Below are 25127 nucleotides of genomic sequence, written 5' to 3' on the forward strand. Positions count from 1 at the left end.
GCCTGACAACAGCAGAGAATTTCAGGGCGCTTCAAGGGAGCGTGAACGGGGCTTTGCAAATGAAAAAGCAAGGCTAGTACCGTCGCGCCCCCATTTCCATGGGCACACGCAGCATACCTCCCTGTGGTTTCTGAGCAGTCAAAAGAGACACAGAGCACACACTTCGTCCTTCCCCGAATCAGCTTCTCGAGGCAGGGTGTTCTGCATGTAGTGAACGGCCTCAACCAAGGCGCGCCCTAGCTAGGCCTCTGGGCCCGTGCCTCTTCAGAAGCCTGCAGTGCTACAGGAAAAACTGTGCTTTAGTGGCAATAGGAACGCAAGCCGACTTTCTCCTGGAGGCAGCGTGACTTCAGGTAGGAGGTCCTGGTTGGAAGGCGAAGCCTAGTGTTTTTTTCAGTGCAGCTCAGAGTAGGGAATGAGTGCGACTTCCACGGCATGTTGGAACCTGCTAGAACCGTGCTCGTGAACCTGTGGTAGTGCTGGGGGAATCAAGCTGTCCCAAGAAAGAGTGTACTGTTTTGCCCCTCACTCGGCATACACAGTGTGAGTCCGAAGGCCTACCGGCCTGGATGTTGTTTAGTAGGGCCGGGGAGCCTGGGGGTACTCCGTGTTCTTGCAGGGCATAGGGTTTCCAGGCGAGGCACCTAGGTGTCCCGAAAAGCGTACTGGCGTTCAAAGGCTGCAGAGGAGCGCCTGCGGCCTCATGGAAACTGCTGCACGCCTCCGCTTCTGCAGAGCAATTCAGGGCCTTACCTCGAGGCAAGTCTTCACGTTGAGTGTCCCGTGAGCGACACCGCATGGTAGGATGCTGACTTTCTCCTTGAGTAGAGAGACTTCAGGTAGGAGGTCCTCTAAGAATTCGAAGCAGAGTGTTTTCTCATGGCAGCTCTAACGGGGGCAATGTCGAAGACTACCAGGGCATGTTGGACTGCCTAGAAATGTGGTTCTGATGCTGTTCGAGTGCTCTAGAAATGTAGCTCTCCTGAAGTAACGTGCAGTGTGTTGCCCATCCCTCGGCAGACACGGAGGGCCTCCGAGGGACCTATGGGCCTCGATGTTGCTCAGTAGGCCCACAGGGGTGTGGAGGTACTCAGTGATCTTGGAACGAAAAGGATGCTCACCCGAGGGGCCTAGGAGTTCTCCAAGGCTACCTTCTTTCAAATAAAGCAGAACAGCGACTAAGAGCTCATGGAGAGAGCTGCATGCCTCCCGTTCTGCATGGCTACTCAGGGCCTTACCTCGAGGCAAGGACTCACGTTGAGATTCCCTTTAGCTCCAGAGCATGGCAAGATGAGCCCCACCCCGGCCATGGAAGCACCCTGTGTAGCCAGAGAAAGCTCATTTTCTTCCCAGACCCATGCCTACAGCGGCCAGAGGCCAGTCAACAGCAGAGCATTTCAGGGAGCTTCAAGGCAGCACGCGTGGAGCTTTGCAAATGGAAAAGCAAGGCTAGTACCATCGTGCCCCCATTTCCATGGGCACACGCAGCATACCTCCCTGTGGTTTCTGACAAGTCAAAAGAGACACAGAGCACACACTGGTTCCTTCCCTGAATCAACTTCTCGAGGCAGGGTGTTCTGCATCTAGTGAACGGCCTCAGCCAAGGCACGCCCTAGCTAGGCCTCTGGGCCCGTGCCTCTTCAGAAGCCTGCTGTGCTACAGGAAAAACTGTGTTTCAGTTGCAATAGGCAAGCACTCCGCCTTTCTCCGGGAGGCAGGGTGACTTCAGGTACGAGGTCCAGGATGGAAGGCGAAGCCGAGGGTTTCTCTCAGTGCAGCTCAGACTAGGGAAAGAGTGTGACTTCCACGGCATGTTGGACCTTGCTAGAACGGGGCTCGTGATCCTGTGCGAGTGCTGGGTAAATCAAGAAGTCCCAAGAAAGAGTGCAGTGTGTTGCCCATCACTCGGCAGACACGGAGGGCCTCCGAGGGACCTATGGGCCTCGATGTTGCTCAGTAGGCCCACAGCGGTGTGGAGGTACTCAGTGATCTTGGAACGAAAAGGATGCTCACCCGAGGGGCCTAGGAGTTCTCAAATGCTGCCTTCTTTCAAATAAAGCAGAACAGCGACTAAGAGCTCATGGAGAGAGCTGCATGCCTCCCTTCCTGCATGGCTACTCAGGGCCTTACCTCGAGGCAAGGACTCACGTTGAGATTCCCTTTAGCTCCAGAGCATGGCAAGATGAGCCCCACCCCGGCCATGGAAGCACCCTGTGTAGCCAGAGAAAGCTCATTTTCTTCCCAGACCCATGCCTACAGCGGCCAGAGGCCTGACAACAGCAGAGAATTTCAGGGCGCTTCAAGGGAGCGTGAACGGGGCTTTGCAAATGGAAAAGCAAGGCTAGTACCATCGCGCCCCCATTTCCATGGGCACACGCAGCATACCTCCCTGTGGTTTCTGAGCAGTCAAAAGAGACACAGAGCACACACTTCGTCCTTCCCCGAATCAGCTTCTCGAGGCAGGGTGTTCTGCATGTAGTGAACGGCCTCAACCAAGGCGCGCCCTAGCTAGGCCTCTGGGCCCGTGCCTCTTCAGAAGCCTGCAGTGCTACAGGAAAAACTGTGCTTTAGTGGCAATAGGAACGCAAGCCGACTTTCTCCTGGAGGCAGCGTGACTTCAGGTAGGAGGTCCTGGTTGGAAGGCGAAGCCTAGTGTTTTTTTCAGTGCAGCTCAGAGTAGGGAATGAGTGCGACTTCCACGGCATGTTGGAACCTGCTAGAACCGTGCTCGTGAACCTGTGGTAGTGCTGGGGGAATCAAGCTGTCCCAAGAAAGAGTGTACTGTTTTGCCCCTCACTCGGCATACACAGTGTGAGTCCGAAGGCCTACCGGCCTGGATGTTGTTTAGTAGGGCCAGGGGAGCCTGGGGGTACTCCGTGTTCTTGCAGGGCATAGGGTTTCCAGGCGAGGCACCTAGGTGTCCCGAAAAGCGTACTGGCGTTCAAAGGCTGCAGAGGAGCGCCTGCGGCCTCATGGAAACTGCTGCACGCCTCCGCTTCTGCAGAGCAATTCAGGGCCTTACCTCGAGGCAAGTCTTCACGTTGAGTGTCCCGTGAGCGACACCGCATGGTAGGATGCTGACTTTCTCCTTGAGTAGAGAGACTTCAGGTACGAGGTCCTCTAAGAATTGGAAGCAGAGTGTTTTCTCATGGCAGCTCAAACGAGGGCAATGTCGAAGACTTCCAGGGCATGTTGGACTGCCTAGAAATGTGGTTCTGATGCTGTTCGAGTGCTCTAGAAATGTAGCTCTCCTGAAGTAACGTGCAGTGTGTTGCCCATCCCTCGGCAGACACGGAGGGCCTCCGAGGGATCTATGGGCCTCGATGTTGCTCAGTAGGCCCACAGGGGTGTGGAGGTACTCAGTGATCTTGGAACGAAAAGGATGCTCACCCGAGGGGCCTAGGAGTTCTCCAAGGCTACCTTCTTTCAAATAAAGCAGAACAGCGACTAAGAGCTCATGGAGAGAGCTGCATGCCTCCCGTTCTGCATGGCTACTCAGGGCCTTACCTCGACGCAAGGACTCACGTTGAGATTCCCTTTAGCTCCAGAGCATGGCAAGATGAGCCCCACTCCGGCCATGGAAGCACCCTGTGTAGCCAGAGAAAGCTCATTTTCTTCCCAGACCCATGCCTACAGCGGCCAGAGGCCAGTCAACAGCAGAGCATTTCAGGGAGCTTCAAGGCAGCACGCGTGGAGCTTTGCAAATGGAAAAGCAAGGCTAGTACCATCGCGCCCCCATTTCCATGGGCACACGCAGCATACCTCCCTGTGGTTTCTGACAAGTCAAAAGAGACACAGAGCACACACTGGTTCCTTCCCTGAATCAACTTCTCGAGGCAGGGTGTTCTGCATCTAGTGAACGGCCTCAGCCAAGGCACGCCCTAGCTAGGCCTCTGGGCCCGTGCCTCTTCAGAAGCCTGCAGTGCTACAGGAAAAACTGTGCTTCAGTTGCAATAGGCAAGCACTCCGCCTTTCTCCGGGAGGCAGGGTGACTTCAGGTACGAGGTCCAGGATGGAAGGCGAAGCCGAGGGTTTCTCTCAGTGCAGCTCAGACTAGGGAAAGAGTGTGACTTCCACGGCATGTTGGACCTTGCTAGAACGGGGCTCGTGATCCTGTGCGAGTGCTGGGTAAATCAAGAAGTCCCAAGAAAGAGTGCAGTGTGTTGCCCATCACTCGGCAGACACGGAGGGCCTCCGAGGGACCTATGGGCCTCGATGTTGCTCAGTAGGCCCACAGCGGTGTGGAGGTACTCAGTGATCTTGGAACGAAAATGATGCTCACCCGAGGGGCCTAGGAGTTCTCAAATGCTACCTTCTTTCAAATAAAGCAGAACAGCGACTAAGAGCTCACGGAGAGAGCTGCATGCCTCCCTTCCTGCATGGCTACTCAGGGCCTTACCTCGAGGCAAGGACTCACGTTGAGATTCCCTTTAGCTCTAGAGCATGGCAAGATGAGCCCCACCCCGGCCATGGAAGCACCCTGTGTAGCCAGAGAAAGCTCATTTTCTTCCCAGACCCATGCCTACAGCGGCCAGAGGCCTGACAACAGCAGAGAATTTCAGGGCGCTTCAAGGGAGCGTGAACGGGGCTTTGCAAATGGAAAAGCAAGGCTAGTACCATCGCGCCCCCATTTCCATGGGCACACGCAGCATACCTCCCTGTGGTTTCTGAGCAGTCAAAAGAGACACAGAGCACACACTTCGTCCTTCCCCGAATCAGCTTCTCGAGGCAGGGTGTTCTGCATGTAGTGAACGGCCTCAACCAAGGCGCGCCCTAGCTAGGCCTCTGGGCCCGTGCCTCTTCAGAAGCCTGCAGTGCTACAGGAAAAACTGTGCTTTAGTGGCAATAGGAACGCAAGCCGACTTTCTCCTGGAGGCAGCGTGACTTCAGGTAGGAGGTCCTGGTTGGAAGGCGAAGCCTAGTGTTTTTTTCAGTGCAGCTCAGAGTAGGGAATGAGTGCGACTTCCACGGCATGTTGGAACCTGCTAGAACCGTGCTCGTGAACCTGTGGTAGTGCTGGGGGAATCAAGCTGTCCCAAGAAAGAGTGTACTGTTTTGCCCCTCACTCGGCATACACAGTGTGAGTCCGAAGGCCTACCGGCCTGGATGTTGTTTAGTAGGGCCAGGGGAGCCTGGGGGTACTCCGTGTTCTTGCAGGGCATAGGGTTTCCAGGCGAGGCACCTAGGTGTCCTGAAAAGCGTACTGGCGTTCAAAGGCTGCAGAGGAGCGCCTGCGGCCTCATGGAAACTGCTGCACGCCTCCGCTTCTGCAGAGCAATTCAGGGCCTTACCTCGAGGCAAGTCTTCACGTTGAGTGTCCCGTGAGCGACACCGCATGGTAGGATGCTGACTTTCTCCTTGAGTAGAGAGACTTCAGGTACGAGGTCCTCTAAGAATTGGAAGCAGAGTGTTTTCTCATGGCAGCTCAAACGAGGGCAATGTCGAAGACTTCCAGGGCATGTTGGACTGCCTAGAAATGTGGTTCTGATGCTGTTCGAGTGCTCTAGAAATGTAGCTCTCCTGAAGTAACGTGCAGTGTGTTGCCCATCCCTCGGCAGACACGGAGGGCCTCCGAGGGATCTATGGGCCTCGATGTTGCTCAGTAGGCCCACAGGGGTGTGGAGGTACTCAGTGATCTTGGAACGAAAAGGATGCTCACCCGAGGGGCCTAGGAGTTCTCCAAGGCTACCTTCTTTCAAATAAAGCAGAACAGCGACTAAGAGCTCATGGAGAGAGCTGCATGCCTCCCGTTCTGCATGGCTACTCAGGGCCTTACCTCGAGGCAAGGACTCACGTTGAGATTCCCTTTAGCTCCAGAGCATGGCAAGATGAGCCCCACTCCGGCCATGGAAGCACCCTGTGTAGCCAGAGAAAGCTCATTTTCTTCCCAGACCCATGCCTACAGCGGCCAGAGGCCAGTCAACAGCAGAGCATTTCAGGGAGCTTCAAGGCAGCACGCGTGGAGCTTTGCAAATGGAAAAGCAAGGCTAGTACCATCGCGCCCCCATTTCCATGGGCACACGCAGCATACCTCCCTGTGGTTTCTGACAAGTCAAAAGAGACACAGAGCACACACTGGTTCCTTCCCTGAATCAACTTCTCGAGGCAGGGTGTTCTGCATCTAGTGAACGGCCTCAGCCAAGGCACGCCCTAGCTAGGCCTCTGGGCCCGTGCCTCTTCAGAAGCCTGCAGTGCTACAGGAAAAACTGTGCTTCAGTTGCAATAGGCAAGCACTCCGCCTTTCTCCGGGAGGCAGGGTGACTTCAGGTACGAGGTCCAGGATGGAAGGCGAAGCCGAGGGTTTCTCTCAGTGCAGCTCAGACTAGGGAAAGAGTGTGACTTCCACGGCATGTTGGACCTTGCTAGAACGGGGCTCGTGATCCTGTGCGAGTGCTGGGTAAATCAAGAAGTCCCAAGAAAGAGTGCAGTGTGTTGCCCATCACTCGGCAGACACGGAGGGCCTCCGAGGGACCTATGGGCCTCGATGTTGCTCAGTAGGCCCACAGCGGTGTGGAGGTACTCAGTGATCTTGGAACGAAAAGGATGCTCACCCGAGGGGCCTAGGAGTTCTCAAATGCTGCCTTCTTTCAAATAAAGCAGAACAGCGACTAAGAGCTCATGGAGAGAGCTGCATGCCTCTCTTCCTGCATGGCTACTCAGGGCCTTACCTCGAGGCAAGGACTCACGTTGAGATTCCCTTTAGCTCCAGAGCATGGCAAGATGAGCCCCACCCCGGCCATGGAAGCACCCTGTGTAGCCAGAGAAAGCTCATTTTCTTCCCAGACCCATGCCTACAGCGGCCAGAGGCCTGACAACAGCAGAGAATTTCAGGGCGCTTCAAGGGAGCGTGAACGGGGCTTTGCAAATGAAAAAGCAAGGCTAGTACCGTCGCGCCCCCATTTCCATGGGCACACGCAGCATACCTCCCTGTGGTTTCTGAGCAGTCAAAAGAGACACAGAGCACACACTTCGTCCTTCCCCGAATCAGCTTCTCGAGGCAGGGTGTTCTGCATGTAGTGAACGGCCTCAACCAAGGCGCGCCCTAGCTAGGCCTCTGGGCCCGTGCCTCTTCAGAAGCCTGCAGTGCTACAGGAAAAACTGTGCTTTAGTGGCAATAGGAACGCAAGCCGACTTTCTCCTGGAGGCAGCGTGACTTCAGGTAGGAGGTCCTGGTTGGAAGGCGAAGCCTAGTGTTTTTTTCAGTGCAGCTCAGAGTAGGGAATGAGTGCGACTTCCACGGCATGTTGGAACCTGCTAGAACCGTGCTCGTGAACCTGTGGTAGTGCTGGGGGAATCAAGCTGTCCCAAGAAAGAGTGTACTGTTTTGCCCCTCACTCGGCATACACAGTGTGAGTCCGAAGGCCTACCGGCCTGGATGTTGTTTAGTAGGGCCGGGGAGCCTGGGGGTACTCCGTGTTCTTGCAGGGCATAGGGTTTCCAGGCGAGGCACCTAGGTGTCCCGAAAAGCGTACTGGCGTTCAAAGGCTGCAGAGGAGCGCCTGCGGCCTCATGGAAACTGCTGCACGCCTCCGCTTCTGCAGAGCAATTCAGGGCCTTACCTCGAGGCAAGTCTTCACGTTGAGTGTCCCGTGAGCGACACCGCATGGTAGGATGCTGACTTTCTCCTTGAGTAGAGAGACTTCAGGTACGAGGTCCTCTAAGAATTCGAAGCAGAGTGTTTTCTCATGGCAGCTCTAACGGGGGCAATGTCGAAGACTTCCAGGGCATGTTGGACTGCCTAGAAATGTGGTTCTGATGCTGTTCGAGTGCTCTAGAAATGTAGCTCTCCTGAAGTAACGTGCAGTGTGTTGCCCATCCCTCGGCAGACACGGAGGGCCTCCGAGGGACCTATGGGCCTCGATGTTGCTCAGTAGGCCCACAGCTGTGTGGAGGTACTCAGTGATCTTGGAACGAAAAGGATGCTCACCCGAGGGGCCTAGGAGTTCTCCAAGGCTACCTTCTTTCAAATAAAGCAGAACAGCGACTAAGAGCTCATGGAGAGAGCTGCATGCCTCCCGTTCTGCATGGCTACTCAGGGCCTTACCTCGAGGCAAGGACTCACGTTGAGATTCCCTTTAGCTCCAGAGCATGGCAAGATGAGCCCCACCCCGGCCATGGAAGCACCCTGTGTAGCCAGAGAAAGCTCATTTTCTTCCCAGACCCATGCCTACAGTGGCCAGAGGCCAGTCAACAGCAGAGCATTTCAGGGAGCTTCAAGGCAGCACGCGTGGAGCTTTGCAAATGGAAAAGCAAGGCTAGTACCATCGCGCCCCCATTTCCATGGGCACACGCAGCATACCTCCCTGTGGTTTCTGACAAGTCAAAAGAGACACAGAGCACACACTGGTTCCTTCCCTGAATCAACTTCTCGAGGCAGGGTGTTCTGCATCTAGTGAACGGCCTCAGCCAAGGCACGCCCTAGCTAGGCCTCTGGGCCCGTGCCTCTTCAGAAGCCTGCTGTGCTACAGGAAAAACTGTGCTTCAGTTGCAATAGGCAAGCACTCCGCCTTTCTCCGGGAGGCAGGGTGACTTCAGGTACGAGGTCCAGGATGGAAGGCGAAGCCGAGGGTTTCTCTCAGTGCAGCTCAGACTAGGGAAAGAGTGTGACTTCCACGGCATGTTGGACCTTGCTAGAACGGGGCTCGTGATCCTGTGCGAGTGCTGGGTAAATCAAGAAGTCCCAAGAAAGAGTGCAGTGTGTTGCCCATCACTCGGCAGACACGGAGGGCCTCCGAGGGACCTATGGGCCTCGATGTTGCTCAGTAGGCCCACAGCGGTGTGGAGGTACTCAGTGATCTTGGAACGAAAAGGATGCTCACCCGAGGGGCCTAGGAGTTCTCAAATGCTGCCTTCTTTCAAATAAAGCAGAACAGCGACTAAGAGCTCATGGAGAGAGCTGCATGCCTCCCTTCCTGCATGGCTACTCAGGGCCTTACCTCGAGGCAAGGACTCACGTTGAGATTCCCTTTAGCTCTAGAGCATGGCAAGATGAGCCCCACCCCGGCCATGGAAGCACCCTGTGTAGCCAGAGAAAGCTCATTTTCTTCCCAGACCCATGCCTACAGCGGCCAGAGGCCTGACAACAGCAGAGAATTTCAGGGCGCTTCAAGGGAGCGTGAACGGGGCTTTGCAAATGAAAAAGCAAGGCTAGTACCGTCGCGCCCCCATTTCCATGGGCACACGCAGCATACCTCCCTGTGGTTTCTGAGCAGTCAAAAGAGACACAGAGCACACACTTCGTCCTTCCCCGAATCAGCTTCTCGAGGCAGGGTGTTCTGCATGTAGTGAACGGCCTCAACCAAGGCGCGCCCTAGCTAGGCCTCTGGGCCCGTGCCTCTTCAGAAGCCTGCAGTGCTACAGGAAAAACTGTGCTTTAGTGGCAATAGGAACGCAAGCCGACTTTCTCCTGGAGGCAGCGTGACTTCAGGTAGGAGGTCCTGGTTGGAAGGCGAAGCCTAGTGTTTTTTTCAGTGCAGCTCAGAGTAGGGAATGAGTGCGACTTCCACGGCATGTTGGAACCTGCTAGAACCGTGCTCGTGAACCTGTGGTAGTGCTGGGGGAATCAAGCTGTCCCAAGAAAGAGTGTACTGTTTTGCCCCTCACTCGGCATACACAGTGTGAGTCCGAAGGCCTACCGGCCTGGATGTTGTTTAGTAGGGCCGGGGAGCCTGGGGGTACTCCGTGTTCTTGCAGGGCATAGGGTTTCCAGGCGAGGCACCTAGGTGTCCCGAAAAGCGTACTGGCGTTCAAAGGCTGCAGAGGAGCGCCTGCGGCCTCATGGAAACTGCTGCACGCCTCCGCTTCTGCAGAGCAATTCAGGGCCTTACCTCGAGGCAAGTCTTCACGTTGAGTGTCCCGTGAGCGACACCGCATGGTAGGATGCTGACTTTCTCCTTGAGTAGAGAGACTTCAGGTAGGAGGTCCTCTAAGAATTCGAAGCAGAGTGTTTTCTCATGGCAGCTCTAACGGGGGCAATGTCGAAGACTTCCAGGGCATGTTGGACTGCCTAGAAATGTGGTTCTGATGCTGTTCGAGTGCTCTAGAAATGTAGCTCTCCTGAAGTAACGTGCAGTGTGTTGCCCATCCCTCGGCAGACACGGAGGGCCTCCGAGGGACCTATGGGCCTCGATGTTGCTCAGTAGGCCCACAGGGGTGTGGAGGTACTCAGTGATCTTGGAACGAAAAGGATGCTCACCCGAGGGGCCTAGGAGTTCTCCAAGGCTACCTTCTTTCAAATAAAGCAGAACAGCGACTAAGAGCTCATGGAGAGAGCTGCATGCCTCCCGTTCTGCATGGCTACTCAGGGCCTTACCTCGAGGCAAGGACTCACGTTGAGATTCCCTTTAGCTCCAGAGCATGGCAAGATGAGCCCCACCCCGGCCATGGAAGCACCCTGTGTAGCCAGAGAAAGCTCATTTTCTTCCCAGACCCATGCCTACAGTGGCCAGAGGCCAGTCAACAGCAGAGCATTTCAGGGAGCTTCAAGGCAGCACGCGTGGAGCTTTGCAAATGGAAAAGCAAGGCTAGTACCATCGCGCCCCCATTTCCATGGGCACACGCAGCATACCTCCCTGTGGTTTCTGACAAGTCAAAAGAGACACAGAGCACACACTGGTTCCTTCCCTGAATCAACTTCTCGAGGCAGGGTGTTCTGCATCTAGTGAACGGCCTCAGCCAAGGCACGCCCTAGCTAGGCCTCTGGGCCCGTGCCTCTTCAGAAGCCTGCTGTGCTACAGGAAAAACTGGGCTTCAGTTGCAATAGGCAAGCACTCCGCCTTTCTCCGGGAGGCAGGGTGACTTCAGGTACGAGGTCCAGGATGGAAGGCGAAGCCGAGGGTTTCTCTCAGTGCAGCTCAGACTAGGGAAAGAGTGTGACTTCCACGGCATGTTGGACCTTGCTAGAACGGGGCTCGTGATCCTGTGCGAGTGCTGGGTAAATCAAGAAGTCCCAAGAAAGAGTGCAGTGTGTTGCCCATCACTCGGCAGACACGGAGGGCCTCCGAGGGACCTATGGGCCTCGATGTTGCTCAGTAGGCCCACAGCGGTGTGGAGGTACTCAGTGATCTTGGAACGAAAAGGATGCTCACCCGAGGGGCCTAGGAGTTCTCAAATGCTGCCTTCTTTCAAATAAAGCAGAACAGCGACTAAGAGCTCATGGAGAGAGCTGCATGCCTCCCTTCCTGCATGGCTACTCAGGGCCTTACCTCGAGGCAAGGACTCACGTTGAGATTCCCTTTAGCTCTAGAGCATGGCAAGATGAGCCCCACCCCGGCCATGGAAGCACCCTGTGTAGCCAGAGAAAGCTCATTTTCTTCCCAGACCCATGCCTACAGCGGCCAGAGGCCTGACAACAGCAGAGAATTTCAGGGCGCTTCAAGGGAGCGTGAACGGGGCTTTGCAAATGAAAAAGCAAGGCTAGTACCGTCGCGCCCCCATTTCCATGGGCACACGCAGCATACCTCCCTGTGGTTTCTGAGCAGTCAAAAGAGACACAGAGCACACACTTCGTCCTTCCCCGAATCAGCTTCTCGAGGCAGGGTGTTCTGCATGTAGTGAACGGCCTCAACCAAGGCGCGCCCTAGCTAGGCCTCTGGGCCCGTGCCTCTTCAGAAGCCTGCAGTGCTACAGGAAAAACTGTGCTTTAGTGGCAATAGGAACGCAAGCCGACTTTCTCCTGGAGGCAGCGTGACTTCAGGTAGGAGGTCCTGGTTGGAAGGCGAAGCCTAGTGTTTTTTTCAGTGCAGCTCAGAGTAGGGAATGAGTGCGACTTCCACGGCATGTTGGAACCTGCTAGAACCGTGCTCGTGAACCTGTGGTAGTGCTGGGGGAATCAAGCTGTCCCAAGAAAGAGTGTACTGTTTTGCCCCTCACTCGGCATACACAGTGTGAGTCCGAAGGCCTACCGGCCTGGATGTTGTTTAGTAGGGCCGGGGAGCCTGGGGGTACTCCGTGTTCTTGCAGGGCATAGGGTTTCCAGGCGAGGCACCTAGGTGTCCCGAAAAGCGTACTGGCGTTCAAAGGCTGCAGAGGAGCGCCTGCGGCCTCATGGAAACTGCTGCACGCCTCCGCTTCTGCAGAGCAATTCAGGGCCTTACCTCGAGGCAAGTCTTCACGTTGAGTGTCCCGTGAGCGACACCGCATGGTAGGATGCTGACTTTCTCCTTGAGTAGAGAGACTTCAGGTAGGAGGTCCTCTAAGAATTCGAAGCAGAGTGTTTTCTCATGGCAGCTCTAACGGGGGCAATGTCGAAGACTACCAGGGCATGTTGGACTGCCTAGAAATGTGGTTCTGATGCTGTTCGAGTGCTCTAGAAATGTAGCTCTCCTGAAGTAACGTGCAGTGTGTTGCCCATCCCTCGGCAGACACGGAGGGCCTCCGAGGGACCTATGGGCCTCGATGTTGCTCAGTAGGCCCACAGGGGTGTGGAGGTACTCAGTGATCTTGGAACGAAAAGGATGCTCACCCGAGGGGCCTAGGAGTTCTCCAAGGCTACCTTCTTTCAAATAAAGCAGAACAGCGACTAAGAGCTCATGGAGAGAGCTGCATGCCTCCCGTTCTGCATGGCTACTCAGGGCCTTACCTCGAGGCAAGGACTCACGTTGAGATTCCCTTTAGCTCCAGAGCATGGCAAGATGAGCCCCACCCCGGCCATGGAAGCACCCTGTGTAGCCAGAGAAAGCTCATTTTCTTCCCAGACCCATGCCTACAGCGGCCAGAGGCCAGTCAACAGCAGAGCATTTCAGGGAGCTTCAAGGCAGCACGCGTGGAGCTTTGCAAATGGAAAAGCAAGGCTAGTACCATCGCGCCCCCATTTCCATGGGCACACGCAGCATACCTCCCTGTGGTTTCTGACAAGTCAAAAGAGACACAGAGCACACACTGGTTCCTTCCCTGAATCAACTTCTCGAGGCAGGGTGTTCTGCATCTAGTGAACGGCCTCAGCCAAGGCACGCCCTAGCTAGGCCTCTGGGCCCGTGCCTCTTCAGAAGCCTGCAGTGCTACAGGAAAAACTGTGCTTCAGTTGCAATAGGCAAGCACTCCGCCTTTCTCCGGGAGGCAGGGTGACTTCAGGTACGAGGTCCAGGATGGAAGGCGAAGCCGAGGGTTTCTCTCAGTGCAGCTCAGACTAGGGAAAGAGTGTGACTTCCACGGCATGTTGGACCTTGCTAGAATGGGGCTCGTGATCCTGTGCGAGTGCTGGGTAAATCAAGAAGTCCCAAGAAAGAGTGCAGTGTGTTGCCCATCACTCGGCAGACACGGAGGGCCTCCGAGGGACCTATGGGCCTCGATGTTGCTCAGTAGGCCCACAGCGGTGTGGAGGTACTCAGTGATCTTGGAACGAAAAGGATGCTCACCCGAGGGGCCTAGGAGTTCTCAAATGCTGCCTTCTTTCAAATAAAGCAGAACAGCGACTAAGAGCTCATGGAGAGAGCTGCATGCCTCCCTTCCTGCATGGCTACTCAGGGCCTTACCTCGAGGCAAGGACTCACGTTGAGATTCCCTTTAGCTCTAGAGCATGGCAAGATGAGCCCCACCCCGGCCATGGAAGCACCCTGTGTAGCCAGAGAAAGCTCATTTTCTTCCCAGACCCATGCCTACAGCGGCCAGAGGCCTGACAACAGCAGAGAATTTCAGGGCGCTTCAAGGGAGCGTGAACGGGGCTTTGCAAATGAAAAAGCAAGGCTAGTACCGTCGCGCCCCCATTTCCATGGGCACACGCAGCATACCTCCCTGTGGTTTCTGAGCAGTCAAAAGAGACACAGAGCACACACTTCGTCCTTCCCCGAATCAGCTTCTCGAGGCAGGGTGTTCTGCATGTAGTGAACGGCCTCAACCAAGGCGCGCCCTAGCTAGGCCTCTGGGCCCGTGCCTCTTCAGAAGCCTGCAGTGCTACAGGAAAAACTGTGCTTTAGTGGCAATAGGAACGCAAGCCGACTTTCTCCTGGAGGCAGCGTGACTTCAGGTAGGAGGTCCTGGTTGGAAGGCGAAGCCTAGTGTTTTTTTCAGTGCAGCTCAGAGTAGGGAATGAGTGCGACTTCCACGGCATGTTGGAACCTGCTAGAACCGTGCTCGTGAACCTGTGGTAGTGCTGGGGGAATCAAGCTGTCCCAAGAAAGAGTGTACTGTTTTGCCCCTCACTCGGCATACACAGTGTGAGTCCGAAGGCCTACCGGCCTGGATGTTGTTTAGTAGGGCCGGGGAGCCTGGGGGTACTCCGTGTTCTTGCAGGGCATAGGGTTTCCAGGCGAGGCACCTAGGTGTCCCGAAAAGCGTACTGGCGTTCAAAGGCTGCAGAGGAGCGCCTGCGGCCTCATGGAAACTGCTGCACGCCTCCGCTTCTGCAGAGCAATTCAGGGCCTTACCTCGAGGCAAGTCTTCACGTTGAGTGTCCCGTGAGCGACACCGCATGGTAGGATGCTGACTTTCTCCTTGAGTAGAGAGACTTCAGGTACGAGGTCCTCTAAGAATTCGAAGCAGAGTGTTTTCTCATGGCAGCTCAAACGAGGGCAATGTCGAAGACTTCCAGGGCATGTTGGACTGCCTAGAAATGTGGTTCTGATGCTGTTCGAGTGCTCTAGAAATGTAGCTCTCCTGAAGTAACGTGCAGTGTGTTGCCCATCCCTCGGCAGACACGGAGGGCCTCCGAGGGACCTATGGGCCTCGATGTTGCTCAGTAGGCCCACAGGGGTGTGGAGGTACTCAGTGATCTTGGAACGAAAAGGATGCTCACCCGAGGGGCCTAGGAGTTCTCCAAGGCTACCTTCTTTCAAATAAAGCAGAACAGCGACTAAGAGCTCATGGAGAGAGCTGCATGCCTCCCGTTCTGCATGGCTACTCAGGGCCTTACCTCGAGGCAAGGACTCACGTTGAGATTCCCTTTAGCTCCAGAGCATGGCAAGATGAGCCCCACCCCGGCCATGGAAGCACCCTGTGTAGCCAGAGAAAGCTCATTTTCTTCCCAGACCCATGCCTACAGCGGCCAGAGGCCAGTCAACAGCAGAGCATTTCAGGGAGCTTCAAGGCAGCACGCGTGGAGCTTTGCAAATGGAAAAGCAAGGCTAGTACCATCGCGCCCCCATTTCCATGGGCACACGCAGCATACCTCCCTGTGGTTTCTGAGCAGTCAAAAGAGACACAGAGCACACACTGGTTCCTTCCCTGAATCAACTTCTCGAGGCAGGGTGTTCTGCATCTAGTGAACGGCCTCAGCCAAGGCACGCACTAGCTAGGCCTCTGGGCCCGTGCCTCTTCAGAAGCCTGCAGTGCTACAGGAAAAACTGTGCTTCAGTTGCAATAGGCAAGCACTCCGCCTTTCTCCGGGAGGCAGGGTGACTTCAGGTACGAGGTCCAGGATGGAAGGCGAAGCCGAGGGTTTCTCTCAGTGCAGCTCAGACTAGGGAAAGAGTGTGACTTCCACGGCATGTTGGACCTTGCTAGAACGGGGCTCGTGATCCTGTGCGAGTGCTGGGTAAATCAAGAAGTCCCAAGAAAGAGTGCAGTGTGTTGCCCATCACTCGGCAGACACGGAGGGCCTCCGAGGGACCTATGGGCCTCGATGTTGCTCAGTAGGCCCACAGCGGTGTGGAGGTACTCAGTGATCTTGGAACGAAAAGGATGCTCACCCGAGGGGCCTAGGAGTTCTCCAAGGCTACCTTCTTTCAAATAAAGCAGAACAGCGACTAAGAGCTCATGGAGAGAGCTGCATGCCTCCCTTCCTGCATGGCTACTCAGGGCCTTACCTCGAGGCAAGGACTCACGTTGAGATTCCCTTTAGCTCTAGAGCATGGCAAGATGAGCCCCACCCCGGCCATGGAAGCACCCTGTGTAGCCAGAGAAAGCTCATTTTCTTCCCAGACCCATGCCTACAGCGGCCAGAGGCCTGACAACAGCAGAGAATTTCAGGGCGCTTCAAGGGAGCGTGAACGGGGCTTTGCAAATGAAAAAGCAAGGCTAGTACCGTCGCGCCCCCATTTCCATGGGCACACGCAGCATACCTCCCTGTGGTTTCTGAGCAGTCAAAAGAGACACAGAGCACACACTTCGTCCTTCCCCGAATCAGCTTCTCGAGGCAGGGTGTTCTGCATGTAGTGAACGGCCTCAACCAAGGCGCGCCCTAGCTAGGCCTCTGGGCCCGTGCCTCTTCAGAAGCCTGCAGTGCTACAGGAAAAACTGTGCTTTAGTGGCAATAGGAACGCAAGCCGACTTTCTCCTGGAGGCAGCGTGACTTCAGGTAGGAGGTCCTGGTTGGAAGGCGAAGCCTAGTGTTTTTTTCAGTGCAGCTCAGAGTAGGGAATGAGTGCGACTTCCACGGCATGTTGGAACCTGCTAGAACCGTGCTCGTGAACCTGTGGTAGTGCTGGGGGAATCAAGCTGTCCCAAGAAAGAGTGTACTGTTTTGCCCCTCACTCGGCATACACAGTGTGAGTCCGAAGGCCTACCGGCCTGGATGTTGTTTAGTAGGGCCGGGGAGCCTGGGGGTACTCCGTGTTCTTGCAGGGCATAGGGTTTCCAGGCGAGGCACCTAGGTGTCCCGAAAAGCGTACTGGCGTTCAAAGGCTGCAGAGGAGCGCCTGCGGCCTCATGGAAACTGCTGCACGCCTCCGCTTCTGCAGAGCAATTCAGGGCCTTACCTCGAGGCAAGTCTTCACGTTGAGTGTCCCGTGAGCGACACCGCATGGTAGGATGCTGACTTTCTCCTTGAGTAGAGAGACTTCAGGTACGAGGTCCTCTAAGAATTGGAAGCAGAGTGTTTTCTCATGGCAGCTCAAACGAGGGCAATGTCGAAGACTTCCAGGGCATGTTGGACTGCCTAGAAATGTGGTTCTGATGCTGTTCGAGTGCTCTAGAAATGTAGCTCTCCTGAAGTAACGTGCAGTGTGTTGCCCATCCCTCGGCAGACACGGAGGGCCTCCGAGGGACCTATGGGCCTCGATGTTGCTCAGTAGGCCCACAGGGGTGTGGAGGTACTCAGTGATCTTGGAACGAAAAGGATGCTCACCCGAGGGGCCTAGGAGTTCTCCAAGGCTACCTTCTTTCAAATAAAGCAGAACAGCGACTAAGAGCTCATGGAGAGAGCTGCATGCCTCCCGTTCTGCATGGCTACTCAGGGCCTTACCTCGAGGCAAGGACTCACGTTGAGATTCCCTTTAGCTCCAGAGCATGGCAAGATGAGCCCCACCCCGGCCATGGAAGCACCCTGTGTAGCCAGAGAAAGCTCATTTTCTTCCCAGACCCATGCCTACAGCGGCCAGAGGCCAGTCAACAGCAGAGCATTTCAGGGAGCTTCAAGGCAGCACGCGTGGAGCTTTGCAAATGGAAAAGCAAGGCTAGTACCATCGCGCCCCCATTTCCATGGGCACACGCAGCATACCTCCCTGTGGTTTCTGACAAGTCAAAAGAGACACAGAGCACACACTGGTTCCTTCCCTGAATCAACTTCTCGAGGCAGGGTGTTCTGCATCTAGTGAACGGCCTCAGCCAAGGCACGCCCTAGCTAGGCCTCTGGGCCCGTGCCTCTTCAGAAGCCTGCAGTGCTACAGGAAAAACTGTGCTTCAGTTGCAATAGGCAAGCACTCCGCCTTTCTCCGGGAGGCAGGGTGACTTCAGGTACGAGGTCCAGGATGGAAGGCGAAGCCGAGGGTTTCTCTCAGTGCAGCTCAGACTAGGGAAAGAGTGTGACTTCCACGGCATGTTGGACCTTGCTAGAATGGGGCTCGTGATCCTGTGCGAGTGCTGGGTAAATCAAGAAGTCCCAAGAAAGAGTGCAGTGTGTTGCCCATCACTCGGCAGACACGGAGGGCCTCCGAGGGACCTATGGGCCTCGATGTTGCTCAGTAGGCCCACAGCGGTGTGGAGGTACTCAGTGATCTTGGAACGAAAAGGATGCTCACCCGAGGGGCCTAGGAGTTCTCAAATGCTGCCTTCTTTCAAATAAAGCAGAACAGCGACTAAGAGCTCATGGAGAGAGCTGCATGCCTCCCTTCCTGCATGGCTACTCAGGGCCTTACCTCGAGGCAAGGACTCACGTTGAGATTCCCTTTAGCTCTAGAGCATGGCAAGATGAGCCCCACCCCGGCCATGGAAGCACCCTGTGTAGCCAGAGAAAGCTCATTTTCTTCCCAGACCCATGCCTACAGCGGCCAGAGGCCTGACAACAGCAGAGAATTTCAGGGCGCTTCAAGGGAGCGTGAACGGGGCTTTGCAAATGAAAAAGCAAGGCTAGTACCGTCGCGCCCCCATTTCCATGGGCACACGCAGCATACCTCCCTGTGGTTTCTGAGCAGTCAAAAGAGACACAGAGCACACACTTCGTCCTTCCCCGAATCAGCTTCTCGAGGCAGGGTGTTCTGCATGTAGTGAACGGCCTCAACCAAGGCGCGCCCTAGCTAGGCCTCTGGGCCCGTGCCTCTTCAGAAGCCTGCAGTGCTACAGGAAAAACTGTGCTTTAGTGGCAATAGGAACGCAAGCCGACTTTCTCCTGGAGGCAGCGTGACTTCAGGTAGGAGGTCCTGGTTGGAAGGCGAAGCCTAGTGTTTTTTTCAGTGCAGCTCAGAGTAGGGAATGAGTGCGACTTCCACGGCATGTTGGAACCTGCTAGAACCGTGCTCGTGAACCTGTGGTAGTGCTGGGGGAATCAAGCTGTCCCAAGAAAGAGTGTACTGTTTTGCCCCTCACTCGGCATACACAGTGTGAGTCCGAAGGCCTACCGGCCTGGATGTTGTTTAGTAGGGCCCGGGGAGCCTGGGGGTACTCCGTGTTCTTGCAGGGCATAGGGTTTCCAGGCGAGGCACCTAGGTGTCCCGAAAAGCGTACTGGCGTTCAAAGGCTGCAGAGGAGCGCCTGCGGCCTCATGGAAACTGCTGCACGCCTCCGCTTCTGCAGAGCAATTCAGGGCCTTACCTCGAGGCAAGTCTTCACGTTGAGTGTCCCGTGAGCGACACCGCATGGTAGGATGCTGACTTTCTCCTTGAGTAGAGAGACTTCAGGTACGAGGTCCTCTAAGAATTCGAAGCAGAGTGTTTTCTCATGGCAGCTCAAACGAGGGCAATGTCGAAGACTTCCAGGGCATGTTGGACTGCCTAGAAATGTGGTTCTGATGCTGTTCGAGTGCTCTAGAAATGTAGCTCTCCTGAAGTAACGTGCAGTGTGTTGCCCATCCCTCGGCAGACACGGAGGGCCTCCGAGGGACCTATGGGCCTCGATGTTGCTCAGTAGGCCCACAGGGGTGTGGAGGTACTCAGTGATCTTGGAACGAAAAGGATGCTCACCCGAGGGGCCTAGGAGTTCTCCAAGGCTACCTTCTTTCAAATAAAGCAGAACAGCGACTAAGAGCTCATGGAGAGAGCTGCATGCCTCCCGTTCTGCATGGCTACTCAGGGCCTTACCTCGAGGCAAGGACTCACGTTGAGATTCCCTTTAGCTCCAGAGCATGGCAAGATGAGCCCCACCCCGGCCATGGAAGCACCCTGTGTAGCCAGAGAAAGCTCATTTTCTTCCCAGACCCATGCCTACAGCGGCCAGAGGCCTGACAACAGCAGAGAATTTCAGGGCGCTTCAAGGGAGCGTGAACGGGGCTTTGCAAATGAAAAAGCAAGGCTAGTACCGTCGCGCCCCCATTTCCATGGGCACACGCAGCATACCTCCCTGTGGTTTCTGAGCAGTCAAAAGAGACACAGAGCACACACTTCGTCCTTCCCCGAATCAGCTTCTCGAGGCAGGGTGTTCTGCATGTAGTGAACGGCCTCAACCAAGGCGCGCCCTAGCTAGGCCTCTGGGCCCGTGCCTCTTCAGAAGCCTGCAGTGCTACAGGAAAAACTGTGCTTCAGTTGCAATAGACAAGCACTCCGCCTTTCTCCGGGAGGCAGGGTGACTTCAGGTACGAGGTCCAGGATGGAAGGCGAAGCCGAGGGTTTCTCTCAGTGCAGCTCAGACTAGGGAAAGAGTGTGACTTCCACGGCATGTTGGACCTTGCTAGAATGGGGCTCGTGATCCTGTGCGAGTGCTGGGTAAATCAAGAAGTCCCAAGAAAGAGTGCAGTGTGTTGCCCATCACTCGGCAGACACGGAGGGCCTCCGAGGGACCTATGGGCCTCGATGTTGCTCAGTAGGCCCACAGCGGTGTGGAGGTACTCAGTGATCTTGGAACGAAAAGGATGCTCACCCGAGGGGCCTAGGAGTTCTCAAATGCTGCCTTCTTTCAAATAAAGCAGAACAGCGACTAAGAGCTCATGGAGAGAGCTGCATGCCTCCCTTCCTGCATGGCTACTCAGGGCCTTACCTCGAGGCAAGGACTCACGTTGAGATTCCCTTTAGCTCTAGAGCATGGCAAGATGAGCCCCACCCCGGCCATGGAAGCACCCTGTGTAGCCAGAGAAAGCTCATTTTCTTCCCAGACCCATGCCTACAGCGGCCAGAGGCCTGACAACAGCAGAGAATTTCAGGGCGCTTCAAGGGAGCGTGAACGGGGCTTTGCAAATGAAAAAGCAAGGCTAGTACCGTCGCGCCCCCATTTCCATGGGCACACGCAGCATACCTCCCTGTGGTTTCTGAGCAGTCAAAAGAGACACAGAGCACACACTTCGTCCTTCCCCGAATCAGCTTCTCGAGGCAGGGTGTTCTGCATGTAGTGAACGGCCTCAACCAAGGCGCGCCCTAGCTAGGCCTCTGGGCCCGTGCCTCTTCAGAAGCCTGCAGTGCTACAGGAAAAACTGTGCTTTAGTGGCAATAGGAACGCAAGCCGACTTTCTCCTGGAGGCAGCGTGACTTCAGGTAGGAGGTCCTGGTTGGAAGGCGAAGCCTAGTGTTTTTTTCAGTGCAGCTCAGAGTAGGGAATGAGTGCGACTTCCACGGCATGTTGGAACCTGCTAGAACCGTGCTCGTGAACCTGTGGTAGTGCTGGGGGAATCAAGCTGTCCCAAGAAAGAGTGTACTGTTTTGCCCCTCACTCGGCATACACAGTGTGAGTCCGAAGGCCTACCGGCCTGGATGTTGTTTAGTAGGGCCGGGGAGCCTGGGGGTACTCCGTGTTCTTGCAGGGCATAGGGTTTCCAGGCGAGGCACCTAGGTGTCCCGAAAAGCGTACTGGCGTTCAAAGGCTGCAGAGGAGCGCCTGCGGCCTCATGGAAACTGCTGCACGCCTCCGCTTCTGCAGAGCAATTCAGGGCCTTACCTCGAGGCAAGTCTTCACGTTGAGTGTCCCGTGAGCGACACCGCATGGTAGGATGCTGACTTTCTCCTTGAGTAGAGAGACTTCAGGTACGAGGTCCTCTAAGAATTGGAAGCAGAGTGTTTTCTCATGGCAGCTCAAACGAGGGCAATGTCGAAGACTTCCAGGGCATGTTGGACTGCCTAGAAATGTGGTTCTGATGCTGTTCGAGTGCTCTAGAAATGTAGCTCTCCTGAAGTAACGTGCAGTGTGTTGCCCATCCCTCGGCAGACACGGAGGGCCTCCGAGGGACCTATGGGCCTCGATGTTGCTCAGTAGGCCCACAGGGGTGTGGAGGTACTCAGTGATCTTGGAACGAAAAGGATGCTCACCCGAGGGGCCTAGGAGTTCTCCAAGGCTACCTTCTTTCAAATAAAGCAGAACAGCGACTAAGAGCTCATGGAGAGAGCTGCATGCCTCCCGTTCTGCATGGCTACTCAGGGCCTTACCTCGAGGCAAGGACTCACGTTGAGATTCCCTTTAGCTCCAGAGCATGGCAAGATGAGCCCCACCCCGGCCATGGAAGCACCCTGTGTAGCCAGAGAAAGCTCATTTTCTTCCCAGACCCATGCCTACAGCGGCCAGAGGCCAGTCAACAGCAGAGCATTTCAGGGAGCTTCAAGGCAGCACGCGTGGAGCTTTGCAAATGGAAAAGCAAGGCTAGTACCATCGCGCCCCCATTTCCATGGGCACACGCAGCATACCTCCCTGTGGTTTCTGACAAGTCAAAAGAGACACAGAGCACACACTGGTTCCTTCCCTGAATCAACTTCTCGAGGCAGGGTGTTCTGCATCTAGTGAACGGCCTCAGCCAAGGCACGCCCTAGCTAGGCCTCTGGGCCCGTGCCTCTTCAGAAGCCTGCAGTGCTACAGGAAAAACTGTGCTTCAGTTGCAATAGGCAAGCACTCCGCCTTTCTCCGGGAGGCAGGGTGACTTCAGGTACGAGGTCCAGGATGGAAGGCGAAGCCGAGGGTTTCTCTCAGTGCAGCTCAGACTAGGGAAAGAGTGTGACTTCCACGGCATGTTGGACCTTGCTAGAACGGGGCTCGTGATCCTGTGCGAGTGCTGGGTAAATCAAGAAGTCCCAAGAAAGAGTGCAGTGTGTTGCCCATCCCTCGGCAGACACGGAGGGCCTCCGAGGGACCTATGGGCCTCGATGTTGCTCAGTAGGCCCACAGCGGTGTGGAGGTACTCAGTGATCTTGGAACGAAAATGATGCTCACCCGAGGGGCCTAGGAGTTCTCAAATGCTGCCTTCTTTCAAATAAAGCAGAACAGCGACTAAGAGCTCATGGAGAGAGCTGCATGCCTCCCTTCCTGCATGGCTACTCAGGGCCTTACCTCGAGGCAAGGACTCACGTTGAGATTCCCTTTAGCTCTAGAGCATGGCAAGATGAGCCCCACCCCGGCCATGGAAGCACCCTGTGTAGCCAGAGAAAGCTCATTTTCTTCCCAGACCCATGCCTACAGCGGCCAGAGGCCTGACAACAGCAGAGAATTTCAGGGCGCTTCAAGGGAGCGTGAACGGGGCTTTGCAAATGAAAAAGCAAGGCTAGTACCGTCGCGCCCCCATTTCCATGGGCACACGCAGCATACCTCCCTGTGGTTTCTGAGCAGTCAAAAGAGACACAGAGCACACACTTCGTCCTTCCCCGAATCAGCTTCTCGAGGCAGGGTGTTCTGCATGTAGTGAACGGCCTCAACCAAGGCGCGCCCTAGCTAGGCCTCTGGGCCCGTGCCTCTTCAGAAGCCTGCAGTGCTACAGGAAAAACTGTGCTTTAGTGGCAATAGGAACGCAAGCCGACTTTCTCCTGGAGGCAGCGTGACTTCAGGTAGGAGGTCCTGGTTGGAAGGCGAAGCCTAGTGTTTTTTTCAGTGCAGCTCAGAGTAGGGAATGAGTGCGACTTCCACGGCATGTTGGAACCTGCTAGAACCGTGCTCGTGAACCTGTGGTAGTGCTGGGGGAATCAAGCTGTCCCAAGAAAGAGTGTACTGTTTTGCCCCTCACTCGGCATACACAGTGTGAGTCCGAAGGCCTACCGGCCTGGATGTTGTTTAGTAGGGCCCGGGGAGCCTGGGGGTACTCCGTGTTCTTGCAGGGCATAGGGTTTCCAGGCGAGGCACCTAGGTGTCCCGAAAAGCGTACTGGCGTTCAAAGGCTGCAGAGGAGCGCCTGCGGCCTCATGGAAACTGCTGCACGCCTCCGCTTCTGCAGAGCAATTCAGGGCCTTACCTCGAGGCAAGTCTTCACGTTGAGTGTCCCGTGAGCGACACCGCATGGTAGGATGCTGACTTTCTCCTTGAGTAGAGAGACTTCAGGTACGAGGTCCTCTAAGAATTGGAAGCAGAGTGTTTTCTCATGGCAGCTCAAACGAGGGCAATGTCGAAGACTTCCAGGGCATGTTGGACTGCCTAGAAATGTGGTTCTGATGCTGTTCGAGTGCTCTAGAAATGTAGCTCTCCTGAAGTAACGTGCAGTGTGTTGCCCATCCCTCGGCAGACACGGAGGGCCTCCGAGGGACCTATGGGCCTCGATGTTGCTCAGTAGGCCCACAGGGGTGTGGAGGTACTCAGTGATCTTGGAACGAAAAGGATGCTCACCCGAGGGGCCTAGGAGTTCTCCAAGGCTACCTTCTTTCAAATAAAGCAGAACAGCGACTAAGAGCTCATGGAGAGAGCTGCATGCCTCCCGTTCTGCATGGCTACTCAGGGCCTTACCTCGAGGCAAGGACTCACGTTGAGATTCCCTTTAGCTCCAGAGCATGGCAAGATGAGCCCCACCCCGGCCATGGAAGCACCCTGTGTAGCCAGAGAAAGCTCATTTTCTTCCCAGACCCATGCCTACAGCGGCCAGAGGCCAGTCAACAGCAGAGCATTTCAGGGAGCTTCAAGGCAGCACGCGTGGAGCTTTGCAAATGGAAAAGCAAGGCTAGTACCATCGCGCCCCCATTTCCATGGGCACACGCAGCATACCTCCCTGTGGTTTCTGACAAGTCAAAAGAGACACAGAGCACACACTGGTTCCTTCCCTGAATCAACTTCTCGAGGCAGGGTGTTCTGCATCTAGTGAACGGCCTCAGCCAAGGCACGCCCTAGCTAGGCCTCTGGGCCCGTGCCTCTTCAGAAGCCTGCTGTGCTACAGGAAAAACTGTGCTTCAGTTGCAATAGGCAAGCACTCCGCCTTTCTCCGGGAGGCAGGGTGACTTCAGGTACGAGGTCCAGGATGGAAGGCGAAGCCGAGGGTTTCTCTCAGTGCAGCTCAGACTAGGGAAAGAGTGTGACTTCCACGGCATGTTGGACCTTGCTAGAACGGGGCTCGTGATCCTGTGCGAGTGCTGGGTAAATCAAGAAGTCCCAAGAAAGAGTGCAGTGTGTTGCCCATCCCTCGGCAGACACGGAGGGCCTCCGAGGGACCTATGGGCCTCGATGTTGCTCAGTAGGCCCACAGCGGTGTGGAGGTACTCAGTGATCTTGGAACGAAAATGATGCTCACCCGAGGGGCCTAGGAGTTCTCAAATGTTGCCTTCTTTCAAATAAAGCAGAACAGCGACTAAGAGCTCATGGAGAGAGCTGCATGCCTCCCTTCCTGCATGGCTACTCAGGGCCTTACCTCGAGGCAAGGACTCACGTTGAGATTCCCTTTAGCTCTAGAGCATGGCAAGATGAGCCCCACCCCGGCCATGGAAGCACCCTGTGTAGCCAGAGAAAGCTCATTTTCTTCCCAGACCCATGCCTACAGCGGCCAGAGGCCAGTCAACAGCAGAGCATTTCAGGGAGCTTCAAGGCAGCACGCGTGGAGCTTTGCAAATGGAAAAGCAAGGCTAGTACCATCGCGCCCCCATTTCCATGGGCACACGCAGCATACCTCCCTGTGGTTTCTGACAAGTCAAAAGAGACACAGAGCACACACTGGTTCCTTCCCT

The sequence above is a fragment of the Eubalaena glacialis genome, chromosome 12, assembly GCF_028564815.1.
Source record: "Eubalaena glacialis isolate mEubGla1 chromosome 12, mEubGla1.1.hap2.+ XY, whole genome shotgun sequence".
Lineage (NCBI taxonomy): Eukaryota > Metazoa > Chordata > Mammalia > Artiodactyla > Balaenidae > Eubalaena > Eubalaena glacialis.